Genomic DNA, 24273 nt, shown 5'->3' on the forward strand with positions numbered 1-24273 from the left:
AATATTACTCAACCATAAAGAAGAATGAAATTATGGAATTTTTCCAATTTTCTCCAGTAAATTGTATGGAGCTGGAGAATATCATGCCAAGTGAAATAAGCCAATCCCCAAAATCCAAAGGCCAAATGTTCTCTCTGATATGTGGATGCTGACTCAAAATAGGTGGGGAGGGAGGTGGGAGAAGGGAAAGTTCTCTGGATTGGATGGGGTCAGGGGGAGTGGAGGGAAGGGAGGGAGGATGGGAATGGGAAAGACAGTGGAATGAATCAGACATCACTTTCCTATATTCATATATGAATATATGACCAGTGTAACTCCACAGCATGTAAAACCTCAAGAATGGGAAGGTATACTCCATTATGTCTGATATGTCAAAATACATTCTACTGTCAGATGTAACTAAAAAGAGCAAATTAAAAAAAAAAAATTCAGCTGGCTGAGCTCCTGCCTGGATTTCCTTATCCAGGAGGTCAAGCCAGAGAATTTTCATGTCTAAAGGTGGCCAGGGCCCAAGGCAATGATCAGGTGATGCAGGTCCCCATCCTGATCAGGAGCCCGGTACCCACTGGTCTGCAGAGGTGAGCCGGGGACTCTGGCTGGTCTGAATCTCAACTGGCCAAGACAATGGCTGAGTGTCGACCCGAGTGCCAGGTGCAAGGGCAGTTACACCATAGCAAAAACTTTCATTTGCAAATCACCTGGCACACAGTAGGCCTGTAAATGCCCCTGCCCACACAGAAGGTAACTGTGCATCAGCATACACGTGGCCCTAGATATTCCTGGGTTCACTCAAATTGCATAATAAAAATCGCAGGTCTTAGAGGAAAGGAGGGCTAAAGGCAGGCCGCTCAAAGCCCAGGGACCGGGTGCTGGTGCAGACAGTAGAAAGCAGTGTGGAAAAGGCCAGTGGAATATTTATATAGAACCTCACCGGTGCCTGTGCTCCGTGACACAGCCAACTATTCTTTGGCTTCTTAAACCCTGGGGTACGTACATTGCCTTTGAGATTAGGCTCTGGAGAGTGTTTAATGCAAATTAAAAATCTGATGGGGATGTAGCCTCCTTCACTGATCCAGTGCTTTAGTGCAGGGGACCATCTCTACCCACGGCCCCACTGGAGGGCCTGACCAGGTGGACAGCTCAACTCTAGCAGCCTTGGAGCTGGCCACCTGGCGGTAGACACAGGCCCTATTTGCTGTGGCCTTGTCTTTGATTTTGACAAAGCTGCTCCCCCACCATCTTGAAACCCTCCTGTACTAAAAACATCTCATGACCAACACGAGACCCGGTGTTGACTCCCACGGGACAGTTTCTGAGTGGGCTCAGTAGATTTGAACCCAGAGCCTGCCGGCTTCCAGGTCCATGCACCTTCTCCTTATTCTGCTGCCTTTTCAGAGGATGAGCATGCAAAGCAAAGCAAGGGATGTGTGCTACTGGACATGTCGGGCCCAAGTGGCCAGCGGTGTGGACGCTCGCCACATCATTCAGACGGCGCTGCTCAAGGCCAGGCTTGCGCTGCGGCCCCCGCCTGCCCTGCAGTACTTAATGGGTGCTTCACGCGGGGCGGTGCTCAGGGCAGGTTTGTGCATGGAATTATACTGGAGCCATAGTAATAAAAACAAGCCAGATGTAGAAGTTACTCCTCTAGGAAACATGCTATATTTCCTTTAATAGATTGGGGGGACCCTGGGGGTAGAGGACAATGACATTTTTGACACTTTGGTCTGTGACAGACATTCCTGGGGTGAATTCTGGAAACCGCCCTGGTGTATATTGCTCAGGAACCTCTGCCAAGGGTCCAGGCAGCAGGATCTGGGGGCAGGGGCTTCCAGGCCCCGCGTGTGGCCACACAATCCAGGCCCCGCGTGTGGCCTTGTGATACCACGTGTGCCTGTGTGTAGGGGGGAGCAATGGGTGATCTCAGGGGCCAGGCATGGGTGACATTCCACCTGACACAGGGTGACCAGTCACAAACCTAGGACAGCACCAGGCCCCCGGGGTGCAGCACTGATCCAAGGAGCCCTGCTGTCTCACCCTGGTTCCTAGGGGGTTTGTGCTGGGTCCGAGTTCCCTGCTCAGTTGATCCTTCAGTTAAGCCACACTGGCCTCTGGGTCAACACTTGAGTCTATCCGTCCATGTCACATTCTCGGTGGCCCATGCAGCGTGAGGGCAGCAAGGGGGATGGCGCCAGAGTGGAAGCCCTGACAGAGCCAGCTGCGGAGTCTCACCTCTGCGCAGGACCCGTGGGATCCCCAGCCTCGTTCTCATTTCTAACAGGGAGACCCGAGTTGATTCCACAGGCTTGTTCTGGGCCTTAGGGGAGGCGCTCCAGAAGGGTGCTGAGCACACAGGGAGGCTTCCAGAAGCTTCTCCTCTGTGACCAGACACACCGGGAAGGCAGAAGCCAATCCTGTTCCTATTTCCCAGTGCCCCATGGAGCAGGATGGCGGGACTGTACGGGCGGGGTGGCTCCCTAGGCGGGGCTCCTGTTCAGAAACTCTGGGCGAGGATGGCAGGGGGAGACTTGGGTGTCCTCTTCTCAGCAGCTGGTCCTGGCAACAGCGGCCGAGTGCCCAAACGGTTCTTCTGGAGTCTCGAGGTTTTCCTTGCCTTGTCAGCGTGCTGGCCGCAGGTTCCCAGGACAGCAGGGCGCTCTTGAGACACCCTCTCCACCCAGGACAGAGATGGAGGGGGAGGCGACAGGACGCTGAGCCCCCCAGAGAGCCGGCGTTCCCGGCCAGGCCGGCGGGATGACTGACAGGAAGGCACGTCAGCAGCCAGCAGCTGTCTCCTCGCCACGGTGGCGGCCAGTGAAGCGTTCCCTCAAATATTTGCCTGTCAGCCTTGCAGAGCGAGCATTTTTAGCTCTTCAATAAATGGTCCCTTTGTGACAGCCGAGGCTTAGCATGCCTGACGTCATGAGCGGGAGCCTTATTTGGTTTTAATGGGGAAGCATTTCAGGCTGAGAAATGCACTTGGCTCTTCCAGGATGTGACATTCCATTTGCTGAGCTCAGCCCACACACCTGTGCCCCTAGACAAAGCCAAATGTCCCTGTCCCAGGTAGAGGGGGCTGGCTGCTCACTCTCTGCGGCTGTCATCGCCTGCTGCTGCTGTGCCCTGGGCTCCCTGAGTCTCTGTGTGCCAGTGATGTCCAGGGCCTGGCGGCTGAGGGTGGCCCCCCGCGGGCGTGCCTCTCAGCTTTTTCTGAATGTGACCATTGCTGAAGCGCGAGTCCTCCAACACGTGGCTGCAGATGAATGGGCACTCCATATTCAGTGATCGTACGTGATTCTGGATTTATTCTCTGACATGAATTTAGTGATTGTAAATGTCACCGGCTCACACTGTTTTTAAATATGTTCATGACTTCAGAGTCGATGTGAATTTGAATTTCAAGAGCTCATTACTTCTCTTTCCAGGAAGGGGAAGGATCCCATGCATACGTGGTACCATCTGCTGGGTGTGTCTGGTGCCCAACATCAGTGATGTTGGGCTTGAACCCTTCCTGGGCATTCTCTGCCCCTTCCTTGGTGGGGACAGGCATATAACATGACAAACTGAATATACATTTTGAGTTCTAGTTTCCCTACTTTGCCCCTATTTGAAAAAAAAATGGGTTTTATTTATAATCAACAACGATAACATTATAGATAAAAGATCTTGGTTTTATCTCAAAATTAGTGCAGGTGACCTAAAACCCACCTGCAGCCTCATTCCCAGATTCAGTGAGAGGGGCTAATTGACATTATTTAAAGTAGATCCACGCCATCTCAGGTCCTCAGAGTAGGGACTAGAAACAGATAAAGAGAAAAAGTGTCCCTGCCCTGCAGCAGCGGAGTGGGAAGAACTAGAACAAGGGACACTGCCCTGGGCTGGTGCATCCTGGGTGAGACCTGGGCCCCACAGCCCTTGTCTTTAAAGGGCCAATTGCTACCTCTGTGGGTGGTCACCAGGATTAAATGAGCAGGCTCATGTATGAAGTCACTGAGCCCCAGGAGCCCCCGATAAACACAGGCTGAGACTGCACAGAGGAAGGCTCCGGTGAGAGGCTCTTGCCAACTGGGAACTGGAAGACCCGTAGAGGGAGAGGAGACCAAGGCAAAGAGACGTGGGGGAGATCTGATTCATCCAGAAAAACTCCAAGAGAGATAATATTTTCATCCAAAGACATATTTTGCTAAGAACTCAAACAATTTTAGATGAGAAGATTCTACTTTCTCCAAACTTCAGGAACCTGCATTGGCTCCCGCTGTCGGCTCTGAATTCCTCAAAGCCCAGTGCCCTTCCTGACTTTTCCCTTCCAACCATGTCTCCCCTGGCCGATCTTCATCCTGAGGGTGTCCGGTGGGGTTACACATGATCCCAGCAGAGCCTTTAATTTTTAGAGTCTTTTGCGCTAACCTAAAATGTCGTTCCACCCTAGTTGCCTGACCACTGTGCAGGTCACAGCATGCACCTCTGCAAGTTTCAGGTGAGTTGAACACTGCCACGCCCGACCTTCAGTTCCTGAATGACTGCAGTAACCATTGCCTGATCACCTGCAATACTGCAGACTCCCAGATAAGTTTATTTCATACTCCCAGTGAGTCAGTGAGACAAGACGATTATTCTCATTTTGCAGATGAGAACACTGCGCACCCAGTGAGACTGAGTGACCTACCCATGCACCAACATCCAAGAAGTGAACAAGGATTTTGAGTTCCATCTTGACTTCTTTGTCACGGCGAGCCTGACCTGGTAACTGGGTTCCAAGAGCAAGTGTCCCCAAATGAGCGAAGCTGAAGTTGTGTCACCTTTTTGCCCCAGCCTCTGAAGTTACGTGACATCCCTTGCACTATGGTCACATATCTGCCCACCTTCCTGGGGAGGGAAAGTGGACCCCACTTCTCCGTGGGAAGAATGTCAAGGTCACTTAGAAGACAAGTGGGTGGGATGGACCCTGCCGCTGTGTCTGTCTTTGGAATATACCAGTCCTCCACTGCAGGGAGGGGTCTGCCTTGGTGATGTCAGGCTGCCTCGGGAGAGGGGTGCTGGGACAAAATGCAGCCAGACGCCATGATGCTTCCCTGGTGCCTTCTTTGCTCAGGTGGCGGCCTGTCAGAGAAGTAAGGGACTCTCGCTCAGGTTGTCAGGTATCTTTTCTCCTACGTTCTAGCTCCATGAAACAGGTCAACAAACTGGCAACAGGATCAGGCTGCAGGATTTTCTGGTTTCTAAAATACCATTGCTGCCTGATTCTTAAAGAATTTGAGGCTTTCCACCTGTGTGTATGCATGTGCACACACCCCCAAATCACAAACCAAAAACCAAATATGAAGGCAGAAAGTTAAAAAAAAAAAACAGGAACTCACATTAAGATCACATGTAGTATCTTAGAGTGATGCTTATAGTAACTGAACAGAGGGTTAAACTCTGAGCTTCCTGGAAGTCAAGGCGAAAAGGGTCAGGAATATTTGTGAATTTGGAAGTCTTAAATGTTCCTCACAATTTCCCATTATCTCTCAAAGCATTCTATGTAGCTCTCTGGAAGTTTTTAAAAAGCTTCCTATAGGTACTTTTCAAAGAAAAGATGATAATGGCCTGTGTTAGTGGCATTTAAGATGAAAAACTTGAATTGGACATGCCTGGTTGGGGGCATTGTGGGTCTGTGGCTGAAGCCTCCTGGTGGGAAGCAAAATATCCCTCATTGTCTGGCAGTTCCACCAGACTCTGGCACAAAATCCAGGCTGGGGCACTTGAGCAGAAACCTTTTCCATTTCCTGCCCTCCAAGAACAAACATGAAATCAGCAGAAAAATTAAGATGTGAAAAATAAGTTTGACATCGCAGTGGCACATGGGAGCAAACAAAAGCCTACCTTCCCTTTCTTTCCCTCTCAAGAAAAAGGTGGATTCCTGGAGCCGACTTCTTTGTTTCCCTCTGAGCTCACTAATGTGTCTTAATTATCCTGCTCTTTATTCTTCACAGCGTCTAAATTCTCTTTATTATTTGATCGAGTCCATTTCAGCAACTGTGCGAAAGTGATACATTCTAAAGAAATTAGCCATGAAATGAGCGACTCCTGGATATCGGTTATTGCCTTTCCCACCTCCACTTATTAATCTATTTTTTTGAGGACATGAAGGTCTGTGGGCTCATTTCCAGGGTCTGAAATGGAGAGGAGATCCAGGAGTCGGGGGGGGGGGGTTGGCCGATGTATGACCCAGGTGTCCTTCCCTGTTCTTGGTCATTCTGCCAGGCTGCTCCTGAGGTGAAAAGAGGCACTGTGTGCAGAAAGAGAGCAGGTCTGGAGCAGGGCAAAATGCACAGGAATTCTAACCATTCTGTTTCCCTGAGTCAGACCTGATGACATCACCTCTCTTCTTAAAGTGCTCCACCAACCCCTTCTAAGCATCATAACCTATGTGGAACACCTGGGCCCCAGTTACCTGGGCCTTCCAGCCTCACAGAAACTTTTTTCCCCATCTAGGAGAGAAGCAGTGCATGCTGCTTCCCCACCCTCCACCAACGGCTTCTCACCCTCCCATCTCAGCCCCCATGAGCTCAACCACAAACGCCTTCTCCAGACCCAGATCAGGTTGGGTCTCTATCTGCTGCTGCTGCTGCTGCTGCAGGACCCAGCTGGACCATCGTTCTGTGGCTCCTGTGGGTCACGGGGTGGGCTGTGGTCTGCTGGTGGAGACAGAGGCCAGGCCTGCGACTGGCTGGAGTCATGAGGGGAGGAAGACGGGAGGCCAACTGTTTCCCAGCTGTGCACACATTTCTCCTCTAGGGCAGGAAAGTGCATTTCCCTGAGGAAGGAGCATGCTTTCGTTCTGGAGAGAACTCTCTAGAGAGGCTATCCAGTTACACAGATGCAAAGTTAAGACTCTCCTTCTCCCTCTGCTGTTGGGGGAAAACTGAAGGTGTCATTAACCTGAATACAGGTGTCTTGTTGGAAAAGTTTTTCTGTTTAAGCTTGTAAACTGCAGGTTGTTGTTGACCAGAGCTATGTTCTAAGAAGCCTGGCATCTTTCCACCACTTGCAATGTTTAGTGGCTGGATGAGTACAGAATGGGCTAAGGTGCAATGGTTGCCTCATCTGCTGGGGGTGAGGGCTCTTATTTCCAGCAAATAATCAAAATTAGATAGGCAGGGATTTTCTCCAACTATTACTAAAGAGCCAGACAGAAACAACTTAGCTATATCACTAATATAAGTAATATGATTTTATTTCACACTTAGCTATATAAGATGTCTAGACCACATATCTTAGTCTGTTCAGGCTGCTATAACAAAATGCTGTAAACTGAGTGGCTTATAAAACAAATTATTTCTCACTGTTCTGGAGGCTGGGAAATCCAGGATCAAGTTGCTGTAGTCAGTGTTCAGGGAGGTCCTGTATTCTGGCTCAGAATTTCTTGATGTGAGCTCCCGGGTGGAAGGGTAAGCAGTGTCTCTGGGATTGCTTTAAGGAAGGTGCTCACCCCATTCACCACGGGGTTAGAAGACGCTGTCATCCACAGCGCCCTGGCAAGAGGTCTTGCCTGTGGGGGGAGGAGGCACTCCTGCGCTCTCAGGACCTCCTGCGTGTTTGGGATGCCTGTCACCTCTGCAGGCCTGCTGCAGAGCCAGAGAGGGTGGAATAGAGCTCTCTCTAGCCCAGCCTGCCTCTGGAGCTGTGCTCTTGGGCCCTGGCCTGCTCTTACCTTCTCTGCAGAACCCCTGTGGGAGGGGCTTGTTGAAGTCTCTTAGGAAGAAGAGTTGCTTCCTCCTTAGAGTGAGACCAGCTATTCAGGGCCACAGTGTATCCTCAGGTCTGTTTCTCTTCCTCTCTGTCCAGCCTCCTTGCTCTCATCTCTGCTCAGCCTCCACCCTCCTGCTGCCCCACTTCCCACTCTTGTGTCATCTCTAAGGAAGGCTGGGAAAACCCTGTCTTGTTGATCACTGACCTTGAGCTCCCAGTGAAACCCCCAGCAGGTCCGCAAGAGGACCAACCGCCACCCGTGGGCCCCTCCAGCCCAGGACTGTCACAGGAGCACCCAGCTCGTCTGTCTGGTACCTGTCAGGCTTCAATAAGTGGTAGCAATTATTCTCAATTCCCAACTCCCTCTGCTTTGCCAGGAATAGATGAGCAGGATTTAGAGCAACTTAAATCATGCTTGGTAAAACCCAGGACTCACGTCACCGCTCCCAGACCACCTGAAGGAGCCAACCTAACGGTCCCCTCCTTAGCTTGAAAATGTCACCTTTAGAGCTGGATTGCATAAGAGCTCTCAACGGAGAAATCTTTTATGGTTTTGCTGACAACAGCTCTAAATTAGAGGGTGCAGCTGACTGGAATGAACTTAATTCTCCATACAAATGTGGGCTCTCAGAAAGAAATCGCTTTTTTTCAGGTCTAAAATCTATTTTATCTCCCCTAATTAGGAGAATATGTAAAGCAAGAAGGGGGAATGGCGTTCAATTTGCCATAAAAAGCAAACCCGGTAGTTTATAAGATCATACTTTCCAAACAAGCTCCGGCCCATTAGAGGAGATCATACATAATTCAGGACTCACTTGTTACCGCGTGTATCATGCAAATTCCCTCAAATTACATTCAGAAAAAAATGAGGTTCGTCTTCCAGCTTTAAATAGACTATTAGAAAAAGGGGTAGATAGAAAAGCCATGAAGAAGCAGATGATGTGAGTAGCTTTGGTGTGAAGAGGGGATGGAGCCTCAGTGCCAGGGCAGGACAAGGCCCCGCAGGCCACAGCTTGGTTACAGCGCCTCAGCTCCTGCCAGGGGGGAGGGTCCTCTTGTTCTGGGTGCTGTTTCGGAGACATCTGGACGTTGGCCTTCCGGGAGGCTCTGCCCTTGGACCTCACAGATCTGCGTGTGCCTGGGAGATACAGAGACAGTCTGTCGAGCTCCAAGAAGAATGCGGTAGCTGAGGCTCGGACTCAGGTGCTTCGTTGTCCTGGGTCTGAGGCTAAAGTCTGACGAGGGGCCTGTAAGCCTGAGTTATGGCCAGGCGTTTCACTTTCAGTTATGAAAGTAATGAATGCATGTATTTTTAAAATGTTTGTTGTTGTTGATGATGATGATGATGGGCACAATACCTTTATTTTATTTATTTATTTATATTGGTGCTGAGACTCGAACCCAGTGCCCCACACATTCTAGGCAAGTGCTCCACCACTGAGCCCCAGCCCCAGCCCAGTACAGACATTTAAAAGTTTTATTCCATACATTTTTTTTCAGTCCCAAATGGGATCACACTAGCCGTGCTGTTCCTTAACCTGATTGTTCTCCCTTTTCACACCCTTCAGTAGTTCCCATAACCACAGAAGCCAAGGACACGGCTCACAGTAGCATCAACCACCAGCACAGGTGTTCAGACCTGAGTTCCCCATTTCACCTCTCAAAGCTGGCAGGACACCTGTGTTAACACCTGGCCCAGACCAGTGATTGCCCCAGTGCTCTGCTGGGAGAGGGGCCCCCGTTTTCCACCCTGACAGCTCCACCTGGACAGCCTCTTCTCAGCTCTGAATATCCAGGAAGTTCCCAGCTCTTCAGACCATTCATTCCGCCTGCTGCTTCCTGCATGAACTTTCCCATTTCCCTTTCAATCCCACCATGCTCCATCCCTGGGACTCTCTGCCTCTCCTTGGAACTCATCCAGTGTCTGATGAGGACCCTTAAATTCCACTTCCTCTAGTCCTCCACGAGGCTGTGAACGTCCCCAGGGGTCAGCCGCCCGAGGACTCGAGCACGCGGTGGCTTTAACGTCTGTCCAGTCTGGAGGAGACGAGTTAAACGTGCCCCCATCCGAAAACACAGGGCGCATCGTGCTTCTTTAGAAAAGGTAGTTGGCTTCTTGTTGTTGACTTGTTATTTCTTTACTTTTATTTATTCTTTGCACATTTTTTGTTGGTGTGTGTAATGGTGGGGTTTGTTGTTACACATCTGTTCACACATACAGTATTACAATAGAATTTGGCCATTATCATTAGACATGAATTAGGAGCTAAACTTAAAAGGGCCTAAAATTTCCATTATCTACCCTAGACTCGTTCTGTACCCTTTTCCATCCTGTTTTGTGTCTCTGGGGCTCACTTTCATGGGTTGTATCATCAGATCGACCATGTCCTGTCACTTCCATGGGGGCCAGTGGATGAAGACCCCTAAAACAATCAGAGAAGAGAGGTGTGAGGTCTTCAGTTATCCCCATCTCTTGTTTCTCCATTCTGGAATCATCACTTTTTGCCCCAATGGTTCCCTCCCTGAGAGCCTTCCTCATGCTACCTATAACTACCAAAGCCACTGCTCCATTCAAGGCTCTCTGCCCAATGTGGCTCTCTTCATCCTCTTGTCTCTCTGACCCTCAGGGTGGAAAGAGCCTGCTGGTCCTCACTCCTGCACTATTGTCTCTCCCGTGAACCCGGCTCGTACCTCTGTCGTAAGTTCCATCATAAGTGAGCCATCATTACATGATCTTAATTAAATTCCCTACCAATTGGATTTGACTAATATGGAAACCTTACATTATTCTTCATTTCACTCTATCAGACTTTTCATCTCAGGCAATATATAAATGATAACACCACAAAAAACAAGTGACCCATCTATAGTATTATTCTCGCAGTCCATTCTGGAGAAAGGAGTTTGACCATCAATTGCAGAGGGCAATGCTTGGCAACAGTCCTGATCACAGGCTGAAACATTCTCAGGAAGATGTCCATGGTGCTGACTGTGTTCATAGTTAGGGAGAATCCTAGTGGGGAGAGAAAACAAGTGGAATAACAGGGTGGAGACTCTCCAGTAAGGAGTATAAATTCACTCACTTATGTTTGGGCACATATATTGAGGTGTTTTGATTTCAATTTACAATCTGCTGATATTTATGTTATGTGAAGTTACTCTAATAAAATCTGGCAATTAATACATAAAGATGAACCTAGAGTTACATCTGAGAGTAAGAAAATCCTACACAGGGAAAATGCCCAAACAAAAGCACAGAAATAGGAATGGGTGTTTCACTTGTGAGATGCTACAAAAAAGGCACATCAAAAAGCAGGTAGAGTGTTTAAAAACATAGGAAGTCATATTCAGTAAGCATAGCAGAACCGAGTAATGCATACTCTTGAATGCATGTGGAAAAATTTAGCACTGTTCATAAATGCAATGTGTGTTATTTCATATATAAAATACTCAGTGGAATGTTTAAAAATGCCATGCAATATTCTAGTAGCTTTCAGCAAAAAACTATCAAAGTTAGCATATAGTATATATTGGACTATGAACATTGATATTGCTATGGAAAAAATAAATTCAAGAGATATTTTCAAAAATGATTGATAACTGTATGAACTTGAATTCCAATACCCCTCTAGGAAGGAAAGAAGGAAATGGGGGAAAGAAGAGAAGGGAAGAAGAAAACAAAGAAAAAGAAAAACAATTGAGATTCTTAGAGAAATGTTTCATTCTAGGATTGAGGCAGAAAATATATAAAATAGTCCTGGAGTACTATAGTTTCAGAAATTTAAAAAAATAGAAGAAAAAAATCTGCAAATTAAATGGCATATGTCAAAAGGACCTAAGAACTCTAGCAACAAAATCAAGTAGTATCAGTTTATTACTCAAGGTATTAAAAAAAATTCATGATCAACATTGATATAAAGATTAAATAATTTAACAAATAGATACATCCCTTGTGTAGAATGAGTACAAATTATCCATGTAAATACAACCCATTCCTTATGTACAAATACTATTAGAGACATCTTTCCATTGAATACATAAAAGGAAGTAGGGAAATAACTTTACAATGAATAAACCTGAAAACTACTGCCCCAGTCATGTGATTGAGATCAATTCACAATAGCTAAGCAATGGAACCAGCCTAGGTGGCCTTCAACAGATAAATGGATAAAAAAATGTGGTATATATACACAATGGAATACTACTCAACCCTAAAGAGAAATAAAATTATGGCATTTGCTAGTAAATGAATGGAACTGGAGACTATCATGCTAAGTGAAATAAGCCAGGGCTGGGGATGTGGCTCAGTGGTAGTGCGCTCGCCTGGCATGCGTGCAGCCTGGGTTCGATTCTCAGCACCACGTACAAACAAAGATGTTGTGTCCGCCAAATACTAAAAAATAAATATTAAAAAAAAAAAAGAAAAAAAGAAATAAGCCAACCCTCCCAAACTGAAGGCCAAATGCTCTTTCAATATATGAATGCTAACTCACAATAAGGGGAAGAGTAGGGAAGAACAGAAGTACTTTGAATTAGACAAAGGGGAATTAAGGGAAGGGGGGATGGGAGATAGGAGAGATAGTAGAATAAATCCGACATTACTTTGCTATGTGCATATATGATTGCAGACCATTGTAATTCTACACCATGTACAACCAGATGTCAAAATGCATTCTACTGTCATGTATAACAAATAAGAACAAATTTTTTAAAAAACTAAAAATAATTGAAAGTGGTGCTCTAGTGTGTGCATTTGATAGGATGTATTAAAATTGAACTTTATTCCTATTGTCTTTATCTCCATTATAATCGTGAGATAAAGCATGAAATACCAAAATAAAGGATATTGCACAAAATAACTATCTGGTACTCTTCAAAACCGCCAAGATCATCCCAAACAGGGAAAGTTCAAGAAAGTGTCACAACCAAGAGGGGACCAGGAGACGCAGTGACTGACCCTAAGATGGTAACAAGACAGTGATTTGTGAAATAAAAAGATTCTTAGGTCAAAGCTAAGGTCACATGAATTAAGCACAAAATTCATCAATGTTTCCTTCACTGTAACAAACATAGCATTCTAATGAAAGATGTTTACACCAGAGGAACTAGCTGTGGAGTGCATGGGAACTCTGCACTCCTCACAGTCTCTTCTGTAGCCCTAAAACTGTACTGAAACAGTGACTTTCATGAGTGAATAAACAGTTACAGTGGAGCACAGTGGAGCAGAGCTGGGCTGCAAGAGTTCAGAAGAAACATGTTGAGGAAAATGTGATAATAATGTAAAGGATGCTGAAATTGAGAGGCAATAGAGAGTCAACTGAAGGAAGAGAGAAAGCAGAGAGAGAGGTAGAGAAAAGAAAATGAGGAGGCATTCAAGAAAATGAATACATGTGGTGTGCTGGATTGAATCCTGGGAAGAAAGAGGATAGTCAAAAACCTAGTGGAAGCAAACGAATTCTGTGGTCTTATTAGTGGCAAAATACCAAAGCTAGGTTCTTTGTTTTGACCAATGGACAGAGTAATACAAGAGGATGGCTGTGTGGTGCAGGATGAGGACATGTGAGAACACTGCAGTAATGTGCTTGCAACTCTCTGCAAGTATAAAATCATTCCAAAATTGAAAGTTTAAAATATCTTTAAAAGTAGGGAAAAAAGAATAAAAATTCATGATGAGAAATAAGGAGGAGAGAAATAGATACTGTTTTTGAGTTTTTGTCCACTGACTCCTGGTTCCCCATGGTGGCTTGTGCTAGTGAAATGCTTCCTCTGAGTGAGTTAGGCCAGTGAGTACTGACTCAGGGTTCCGACTTGTCATTTAATATGAGAAGAAAAAGGATGAAGTATTTGGACTCCCAAGCTCCCAACGGACCTCCAGAAAGCACTCCTCTATCTACCCTTGAAAAATTGCAAAAGAAATATAGCATAAATCCTGTTCCATGTCTCCTCAAACCATCCTGCATGTTCTCTCTTTTTCACCTTCTGATAATTATTGAGCTATCTTCATGTGACATGGATATTGATGGAGAAGACATCTATTTCTGGCAAATTAGATTTATTGAATAACCTACAATAAAATGTCACACATTTTAGGACTCTTTCAGTAGCTTTAAATAATATTCTATATAGACTGAATTTCATTCCTCTGTAAAAAAGAATCAATAGTCCTTAAAATATTTTTTATTCTCCAAAACCTATAAATGTGATCCTCCTATGTCCAAGACTGGGTTAGATAGTAGAGTAAAAACTAGGATTATAACTACCATGTTAAAAAAAAAAAAAAAACTCCTAAAGAAAAGTACTATAAATAATTCAAATCCTGAATTCAAATTTCCAAGAAATCTATATGTTGGCAGATTTACAAATTGTATTGGCTCTGAGTCAAAAGCCTGAGGCAGAAGAAAGAGTAAATAGCAAATCTCTAGGTGATAAATGTGGGTAAACTTAGCCAGCTTTTATGATTTAAACTGCCGAGAAAACAATCTTGAGGATGTGGTCATAATTTAGCTCCTTCTAGTATATCTTTTAGTAGTCTCACATTGTCTTAAACCGAGACACATACTCCTGCACCCTGACGACATTAAGACAATAGATGGAGTTGTCCTTCATGCCCAGAAGAATGGGCTCAGAGATGGGCATACAATCCAGTTAGCATTGGTGAAACTAGAAACACTATTTTATTGCATTTCTGGGAAAGAACAACTCTCTCATCCATTAAAGTTACCTAGGAAAGTGTTCTCTTTTTCCTTGACAATTTGCAGGTGTCACATTTTTAACAAAATGTGGAGTCTCGATCCCAAAAGAGCAAGAGGAGGAGCTACATATCTTCCTAAAGTCTGAGTTAGGCATTCTTACACATCACTCATTCAGAATCTTATTAGTCTAGGAGAGTATAAGGCCATGCCAGACTGAAAATGGAGAAAAAGAGTCCACCTCTGGACAGGAGGAGTTGACTGTCTATTCAGAAATGGAATAATTACTGTGACCATATTTGGAAATAATCAACCACATTGAAGGGCATGGAGATATCATGAGTGAAATTTAACCATCTATTCAAATAGTTGGAGAAAAGGAATTCAAAGCGGAGAAACATTCAAGTTCAAAAAAACTTGCAGGATCTAGATTATTTGTGATTACTGAAATGGAGGAAACCAATATGATCTGCCATCACCGTAGAGGAAGAGAATTTATAGTGGAGGATGTTGCCATAGACAAGGTCCAAGTTGCATGGGGAGAGAAAGGACTTGGTTTATTATATATCGGAATTACACAGACCTAGTTCTTCCCTCTGCTCCTTGGTATTTTGACAATGTTTATCTTTAATACATCTCAACAATTCTAATAAGGAGAAGAAAATTCTATTTTCCATTGGAGATGTTAATGAAAATAGAATTCATTGTATTTTAGGAAAATGTTATTTTTAGACAATAATTCATTCTGTTGAGACCCTGCTCTACTTTTATTTCTCCTACGTAAGTACTTTGATTTATGATCTTTCAGTAATGGCACAGTACTTTAACATTGATAACCATTAAGTATTAGGAAAGTGTGAATACTTATTCAAAATGATTTTTTTTTAAGTTCTGAGTATTTTGTCATTAAGGTTTAAGTCTTTGAATTCTTAGAGCCATATTACTTTAGGCTATGTTGGGAAATATTTTTCAGAGATGCAAAAAAATTGCAAGAGACAAATAGATGAAAATCCTCTTAAGGAATTAATAAGAGAGAACCACATTTACAAACAACAATAGTTACGTTTTAATAAAATAATATTGTTCAGCTAGATCTGACAAGACAAGACTCACAATCAAAAGATCATTATAGGGGCTGGGGCTGTAGTCCAGTTGCAGGGCACTTGCCTAGCATGCATGAGGCACTGGGTTCAATCCTCAGCACCACATAAAATTAAACAAATAAAATGAAGGAATTCTGTCTATCTACAACTACAAAAATAATTTTTTTAAAAAAAATCATTGTATTGAGATATATAAAGCAGGATCATGACTATAATACTTATAATGAATTATCAAGTCAGGATTTGTATGTGGGAACATTGTTGTCAATTATATTCTATGACCCAGAATAGAATAGTCAACAAATTAACTTTCAGATCAGAATTCCATAGTCATTTGTTCAGCAAGAATTATTCTGTGCCTGCCTTCTTTTTTTAGGATTAATGGTCATGAGATGTTTTAAAATATGCAATAAAAAGTCTTTGTCCTTCTAAACTGCTTCTTGCGTGATAAGACACTTGACATTTTAAGGCTATTTTAAATTTATTCACCTTATTAAAGCTAAAATTTACTAGGCTTTACTTGGATACTAAAGCACTCTGTGCTTGGGGTCCATGAGTTGAGAAAGCTTAATGTTTTTACTCCCTAATGAAAGCCTGCCATTTCTTCTTTAGTTAAATCCCATCAGAAGAAAAAAGCTAAGAAAGCCCCATTTCACGTAGAATGTCTTCCTGCAGTAAACATTGCCATAACGAGGTTTCTGTGCTTTAAAAAATTGATTCTACTTCCCAAAGTATTTGACTCAGAATCAGGGCATGATATGAGTACCAAGTATCTATGACACATTACTCCAAGGCAACTACCTATTGCAATCCTCAAAAACACTGCCTTCCTTTGGCTTAATGATTTCTCATTAGGAGTCTCTCTAGAATGTTCTACATTTAAGTTATGCTGTTCATAATGTGTTATTTTTTCACTCTTTTAACATTTGTATTAGTTTTAAGGTATTTGCACTTTATCTAACCTGAATTATATTCATCCTTTTGCTGTTTCTATATCTTACTCTTACTTTATACTCTGAGTGATTTATGACTGCCTATTTAGGGTTACTTTTATCTGCGTGCTTAAAACAAACCTATAAGTTTGATGAATTGATGTTAGAGTAAGAGAAAATTTATTGTGAAGCACATTGTGAATATCCCATCCTGAAATCCCTTTCCCTGGTGAATAAAGCACATAAGTTGACATGACTTTTCTTAAGAGGTTGGAAAAATGCGTCATGAATGACATTTAAGAATAACACTGCCAACAACTTCCAGAAATGAAGGAAGGCAAACAAAGAAGTCAAGGACAGCTGAGAACACCCGGGAAAACAGAAATGCTGCACTTTCAATAAAGCGCTGTTCACATTTGCTAGAATTAAAGGAAAAAACAGACAAAGATAAATTTTTTTTTCTTTTCTTATACCTGCTAGAAAAAAAGTACATGTGCTTTTAGTTGTTTCAGTGATAGATAATTTGATGTGTTTTGAAATCAAGGAAGCAAGAAAAAGCAACAGGAGGCAATGGTAAAGAAAAAAGTACCTGTCCCAGTTTTCTGTCTCACAAAAAACAGGGACAGAAGATCAGAAAGACAAAGGGTGCATTTGTCACTTTTCTATGGGGTGTACTTTCGTATGCATTAAAGGATACTGGGTATTAAGTTTACTTGTATAAAAGTTTTGACTAAGATTGCTTGAGCAAGATAATTCCTAGTAAAATGTGACGCTGTCCTGAAAGACCCAGACATCTAAATAAAGCTGCAGAGGAGATATTGCATCCAGCAGGAGACAAATTCAGTTTAGTTTGATCTAATGTAGGTTTCTCAGGAGTAAGCTAACAAGGAAAATTTTGTCAGAAAGCATTTATTCTCATTAAAGCTATTGTCAGGATAGCTGTTAACTGCATTAGCAACACCAATAAAATTAAGATGCTCTCCTCCTTATGTTTAAAAGCTAAAAACCTGCCTACCTGAGCTGGATTCCTAAGTATAAAAAATAAATGCAGCAAGCTACTTTTGTACAATAAGCAAAAATGATATGATACAAATCACTTTCAGAGGCTGTAGTGGTAAGTACCAATTATAGCTGGACATCAGGCATTAAGAAGCAATGGTCCATCTTGCACTGGCCCATTTGTATTCTACACACACTGTATGTATACTCACTGTAGGTATGAGGAGTAATCTAGTAGAATGCATCCAGCCTGAACTGTCACATAAAAGAATGGATAGTTTGCAGGGATTTTAGAGCATGAATGGAGATAGTCATAGAGCCATAAATGCAGACCTGAGACCAGAAATCAAAGTAAAACAGTGTCTTCCTCTCTTTCCAAAACCCATTAAAGCAATTCCTACCAAAATAGAAAAATACCTCATCAGAGAAGCGGTCCCGTGAGACTTCCCAACTCCACAGCAGCCTCCCTAACTGGCCATCCATCAGCTCTGTCTAATTCTGGCAGAGGCCAGAGGGGTCAGGGTCAACTACGACACATTGGTGATTTTAATATCCTTTCTTTTTGATTTCTTGTTTCAATTTGGAAGAACACCAAAGAAAAGGAGATGAAGGGAAAGTCTGACAAGAGTTCTTAGACAACTTCTCAGTTCTCCTCAGCTTCTCTTCTTTTTAAATATTAAATATTGTTTGGTCAAGCACCAGAGCATGACCTACACTTGGTCATATCCTCTCAGTTGTAAATTGCCTGCTATAACATTCCCTTCTGGAGTTAAGAATTCTAGATGGACATCAACTTAGGAAGAAGATGTCATTGGAGGAAGCCTAAAGGAGTCTCCTCTACGAATGTCTATTCTGCATCTAACTTTGACTCATGGATCTAAAACAAAATTAAATTAAATTAAAAATAAATACTACTAATATAGAGTAGTCCATATCCCAAATGTGCTATCATGTGGTTGGAAGGTAACAGTGAGCATCGCTGTCATCTGTTATAATGTTTATAATAATGTTGTTAGGAGAACGAAAAGCTAGATTTTTATGTACTCTACCAAGGTGAAATGAGACCCCCAGCTTCTGGCTAGGATAGAATATTGGAATCTTACTCCAAGCAAAGGAAGCTGGAATGGATGAGAACTGTCAAGGTCCCAGCCAAGTAGAACTTCATTTCCCAGAACTAGAAATATAATGTGCAGAAAACCATACAGCAGTCCATATGGGAGAAAGACTGGTGATTGCTTGGTTAAAGTCAGGGCACAGAGATAACCAAAGGTTTTCCTCAAGCAAATTTCCTAGGGAAGCAAGACCAATCTTTTACAGCTCACAAAGTGAGTTAGGATCATAACATTTTGCTATCAGGTGTGTGTCAGGTAAACTCAGAGGTGATGCACTATGATGGACATCTATCTTCCCCACATGCCAGTGGGCTAGGGATAGCCATGACATGGAAAAAAGTTTCCTCCTTCATCAAAAATGCTTATTTACTTAAACTCACCTTTATAACTTTGCCATGACTCTATACTGTCCACTTTTTCTATTGTAAAACTTCTTTATTAACAAAATCTTCCTCAAATAATTCATTTTAATTAAAGAACAAAGATTTTTTTAATTGGATAAAACAAAAAGCATTCAAAAATAATTTTAACAATGACAACTAGCACAATTTTTGCCCCTTCTCAAATAATTCAAGAGTTCATATTTGATTTTATTTTTGCACTGAAAATGATATAGCTATATACATCCAAATGCTGCTAAGTGACACTTCCTATGGAGCCACATTAGGAAAACCACTGAGGAATCACCTCAGCACCTCAACATCCCCTTCTCTGGTCTTCACCAAGGGATCCATTCCACATCATTCATGGAATTCAAGAGCAAAATGTTCCCTGTGTGAAAGTTCCCACCTGCAAAATGTTTTACTGCTAATTTGTATATAAACATAGATTTTTAAATTACTCATTAAAAACAAAAGAAATAATACCTTATGAAAATGAGCAATTATATTTCTTACTAGAGCAGCTATTTACTCTAAAAAAATTACATTTAGCAACTATTGGAGTTGATTTTTAAGTAAATGATGGAAAACACAAAGTTCATTTAATTGAGGGGTTGGTTGAAATATTTTTTATTAAGAAAAGATGGTTAAAAATTAAATAAGGAGAGCTGGATTTAATTTATTGTAAACCTAGTAAATGGTTTGGGTACGGTCACAGGCAAAATGAGGCTACATCACTTTTACTGGACACATCAGTCCAAATGTCAGTGTTTTGTTAGAATCCATGTCTCTGAGGTCCTCTACAGTTCAATATGTAAACCAGGAAAAAACATTGTAATTGTAGCTAGTGTCTTGGAACAAACAATTGAGGGTCAGATTATAAAAAGATATTTTACTTATACAGCTTAAAACTATATAATTACTAATACACTACAGTGAATCTCCTTTTGATGTATATATATCAACAATGTCACAATTAAAAAATAAAACTATAAGTCAATAGCAGAAAGATCAGCAGAATTGAGGAAAGGGAATGGGGGAGAGAGAAGGAGAGGTAAAGGGGACGTTCGAGGGACTGAATTAAAGCACATTATATTCCATGCTTTTGTAATTATGTCAAAATGAATTCTGATGTTATGTATAACTGAAAAGAATAAAAACTAAAAATAATTCCTGAAAGTACAATGTTAAAATACTAGTAGATTTCAAAAGATGGCAACTTAGTTTTCCCAAGTGTCTAAAAAGTTTGCAGTGCTCTTATTCTTCTGCAGTTAGAATGTTTAAAATTCACTATGAAATTACTTCTACAAAATATGAGTACATTTGCCAAATATATCCTGTCATAGATGACCAAGCATTTGGAAATGCAAGACAGTGACCCTAGTTTTTAACAAAAGTCATATAGGGGTCTTACTGAGATAAAATATTACTTAACAGAGCTCATTGCAATTTTCATAGTGCTCTCATTAATTGGTGGGAGTAAAAATATATTCTATGCAAGAAAAAAATACTTAAATGCTATTTAAGGAAACTATGAGATGTACTGTGCATTCTCCTCAATCAGTACTTTTTTTCTTCCTTGCCATGACACTGGTCATTAATCTTTGCAAGCAGCCAAGTAGAAATCTAAGGTGTCACCCATGCATAGCATCATATTCACAGACTACTAGAAGCACATTTTAAAGTTCAGCTTGGTGAATCACTGAGCAACTTACTGTCTCTATAGGAAGTTTACTTTGATCCATATCTGTCAAACTGGCAATGATCAGGGATCTTTACTGAATTACTTTTAGCGACATCATCATTTTTCAAAGCAAGTAAACACCCATACATATTTTGATTGCAGTTGGTAACACCTCCAGGAACATCAAATGTGCACAGAAATGGCATTCTAAGTGTGATCAGTTTGGCAAGTCAAGATTCAACTGTGTATGTGTGTGTGTGTATCAGTTTCACTTCCTATTTAGGGTGTTCACTTGGCACCTTCAGTCTATGAAGGTCTCAAAGAATCACATCAAATCAATGATGCCCAGGGTAGGCAAACAAAACTCACTCCAGGTTAGAGATGAAAGTTGCAGAAGAATTCCCTCAGGAACATATAGCTTTATGGGTCTCAATTACCATGAAAAATAAAAAGAAAAGATTTGGAAAGCCTAGACATAAACTCGATTTCACCTCTAACTAGCTGTGTGACCTTGGACTAAGAACATGACCTTTTACAATGTAATTTTATTCAACTAGAAAATAATAACACGGCTCACTCTACCTAACACACCAAATTCCTATAAAAGTTCAAGTGAAATTATGCATATGAATGTGACATTCAGATTTTAAATGCTATGCAAGAGTAGACTTGATTATCAGGCTGCTCTGTTTTGGCCTCTTCACCTCCCCAGTGTCACCTTCCTTTAGTCGTTCAGGATAAGACAGACTATTTAAAACTCACTTCTAAGCTAGTCCACCTCCTCCTCCAGACTCCGGAGACTGACTCTCTGTCATGGATGCACTTTACAGTTGGTCTTGCCCTGGGGATTGCCCTGGGATCTGCAAGGTGATACTCTTTCAAAGGGGGTCCACAGTCTCTGTGGGGGGGTAACTTTCTCTCCATTCCCAAGCTATAGCTATACATACAACTAACTCAGGCTGTTGCAGACGATGATCAAGAAGGATGGGCACAATGGAGATGAGGTACAGCCCGGTGGCAGAGGGAATGAGAGAAATTTTGAAACTACACTGGGTTCCTCAGTACTCCTGGGTAAATCACACAAATACCTACTCAGAACTTTCTTTCATGTCTGGACATCCACAGACTCATTAGATTCTGTCCTCCTCTCCTTCCCTTTCCCTTCTTCTAACCTACAAATCTCAAATCCTCTGTAGCTCCTTGTCATGCATCCCAAGGCAGGCTCTGAGTCTCTGTATAAACTATCCACCAATTAGAATAGGTATTAAGGTAAAATAATGTCATTCTCATCCAGTTTTGTGCCCTTAGCAAATTATTCTAATTTGAAATATATTTCTTAAGCAGTGTGGATGCTTATGATGTTTTGATTGTTTGTTATGCTATAATTATTAAGTCTTATGTGCGGATCTCATCTGCAAAAATAAGTGGCAAACTCATCCTACTCAAAAATATTGATGCAAAAACACTTGAGTAAAATCTTACCAAGCAAAAATTCTCAGTATGTTGGAAACATGACACCTGATTTCAAGATATACTATAGCAATACAGAAACTAAAACCACATGGTCCTATAACAAAAACAGATACAGAGAACAATGGAACAGAAGAGATCCCCAAAATAAACCCACACATCTACAAGCCAACTGTTTCTCAAGGAAGCCACAAAAATATCACACCAGGAAAGCACTGTATCTTCAATAAATGGTGCTGGGAACCTGCATATCTACATGTAGAAGACTGAGATTTACTCCATTTCTCAACCAACAACAACAACAACAAAAAATCAACCCAAAATGGATCAAAGACCTAAGTAAGACCTGAAACTGTGAAATACAAGAAGAAAACATGGAAAACACTGTAAGACATTGGTATAGGCAATGATATTTGGAACTATGAAAAGCCCAAAAATGAAAAACAAAAAAAAAGATAAATTAGATTTTATCAAACTCAAAAGCATCTATACAATAAAGGAAAAAATGAACAACAAAAAAAAAACATATAGAATGGGAGAAAATATTTACAAACTATCCACCTAACACAGGATTAATATTCATAACATAAAATGAGTTAAAAACTCAACAAAAACATGAAATCCAATTTTATAAAATAAACAAATTCATTAATTAGCTAATTATCAAAAGAATAAATCTAAATGGTCAACAAATACATAAAAAATGATTAATTTTTATTGATCATTGGGGGAATGAAAATTAAAACCACAATGTGATACCATCTTACTTTCATAAGAATGTTTATTACCAAAATATAAAAAAAAAATGAAAAAAAAGAACAAGAAAATGCTAGTGAGGATGTAGAGAAGAAGGATTTCTCATACACTTATTGAGAAAGTAAATTATTACAAATATTGTGGAGAAGAGTGTGGAGGTACCCCCAAAACTCAAAGTATATCTGTCATATAATGAAGTATCATGCTTCTGGTATATGTGCAAAGGTAATGAAATCAGCATACCACAGTGATAACTGCATGTCCCTGCTTACTGTGGCATTGTTCACAGTAGCCAAGATACATAACCAACCTAGGTGCCCATCAACAGAAGAATAGACAAAATGTGGTATGTATACACTATGGCTATTTTTCAGCTATAAGAATGAAATCCTGTCATTTGCAGAAAAATATTTGGAACTACAGAATATTATGTTAATTGAGATAAGCCATATGCAGAAATGCCTCATTTTCTCTCCTATGTGGAGGCTAAAAATTGTGAACTTGAATGTAGAAGTTGGGAAGGGGATAAGGGAGAATAGAATTGATCAGTGCACACTGCATTCATGTACTGAAATATCACATAAACTCCATTGATGTTTATAATTAATACAAGTAATCAGAAATAAACATTTTTAAAAATCAGCATCATGTTAGGAATAAATCTTCTGGTTTATTCCTAAAAATTAAGGATGAGTCAATATTAGGAAATATAAGAGTATCATTCTTGTGCTAATAGAGCTAATGAAAATGTTATGTTATTGTCTTCACAAATAATGGAAAGTAAAAAAATTTGAAAATTTGAAAATTTCAGACTCATTCTTCATTTGAATCACTTAATGATATAGAAAAAAGGCAATTTAAAATTATTCATATATTGTCATGTAATTTTATATACAAGTATAATTACATATTAAATATGAATATATTTAAAAAATACCAGATGAGTTTCCATCAAAAATAGAAAAATATATCAAAAGCACCCACTACACATTTTCACTGTTTAACATTGTACTGCAGGTACAAGCCAAAATCATCAAAAATGAAAAATCAGTTAGAAATATCTAGCTTCAGAAGCCATACCTATAACCTAGCAAAGATAAGAATACATTGAGAATTCCTTCTAGAAAACAAAATAACATAGTATGGAAATTATAAAATTAATATCTAAAATCCCATATACTTCATCAAATATTTAGGAGTAAACTTAATAAGAAATATGTAAATCTTAGAATAAGGAAAAAAATTAAACACAGTTAAAACTCAAAAGAGTAATTGAACAAATGTGAACATGAAATTCTCTTGGACAGAAAGCTGAAGCCACATCCTTTATACAAAGAAAATTAATAAATCTCACTTAAATCCAAAAAAAATACTAATAGATCTTCATTTTGATAGTGAAACTTATTCTAAACCTTATTTG

The sequence above is a fragment of the Callospermophilus lateralis genome, unplaced genomic scaffold (genome assembly GCF_048772815.1).
Source record: "Callospermophilus lateralis isolate mCalLat2 unplaced genomic scaffold, mCalLat2.hap1 Scaffold_127, whole genome shotgun sequence".
Lineage (NCBI taxonomy): Eukaryota > Metazoa > Chordata > Mammalia > Rodentia > Sciuridae > Callospermophilus > Callospermophilus lateralis.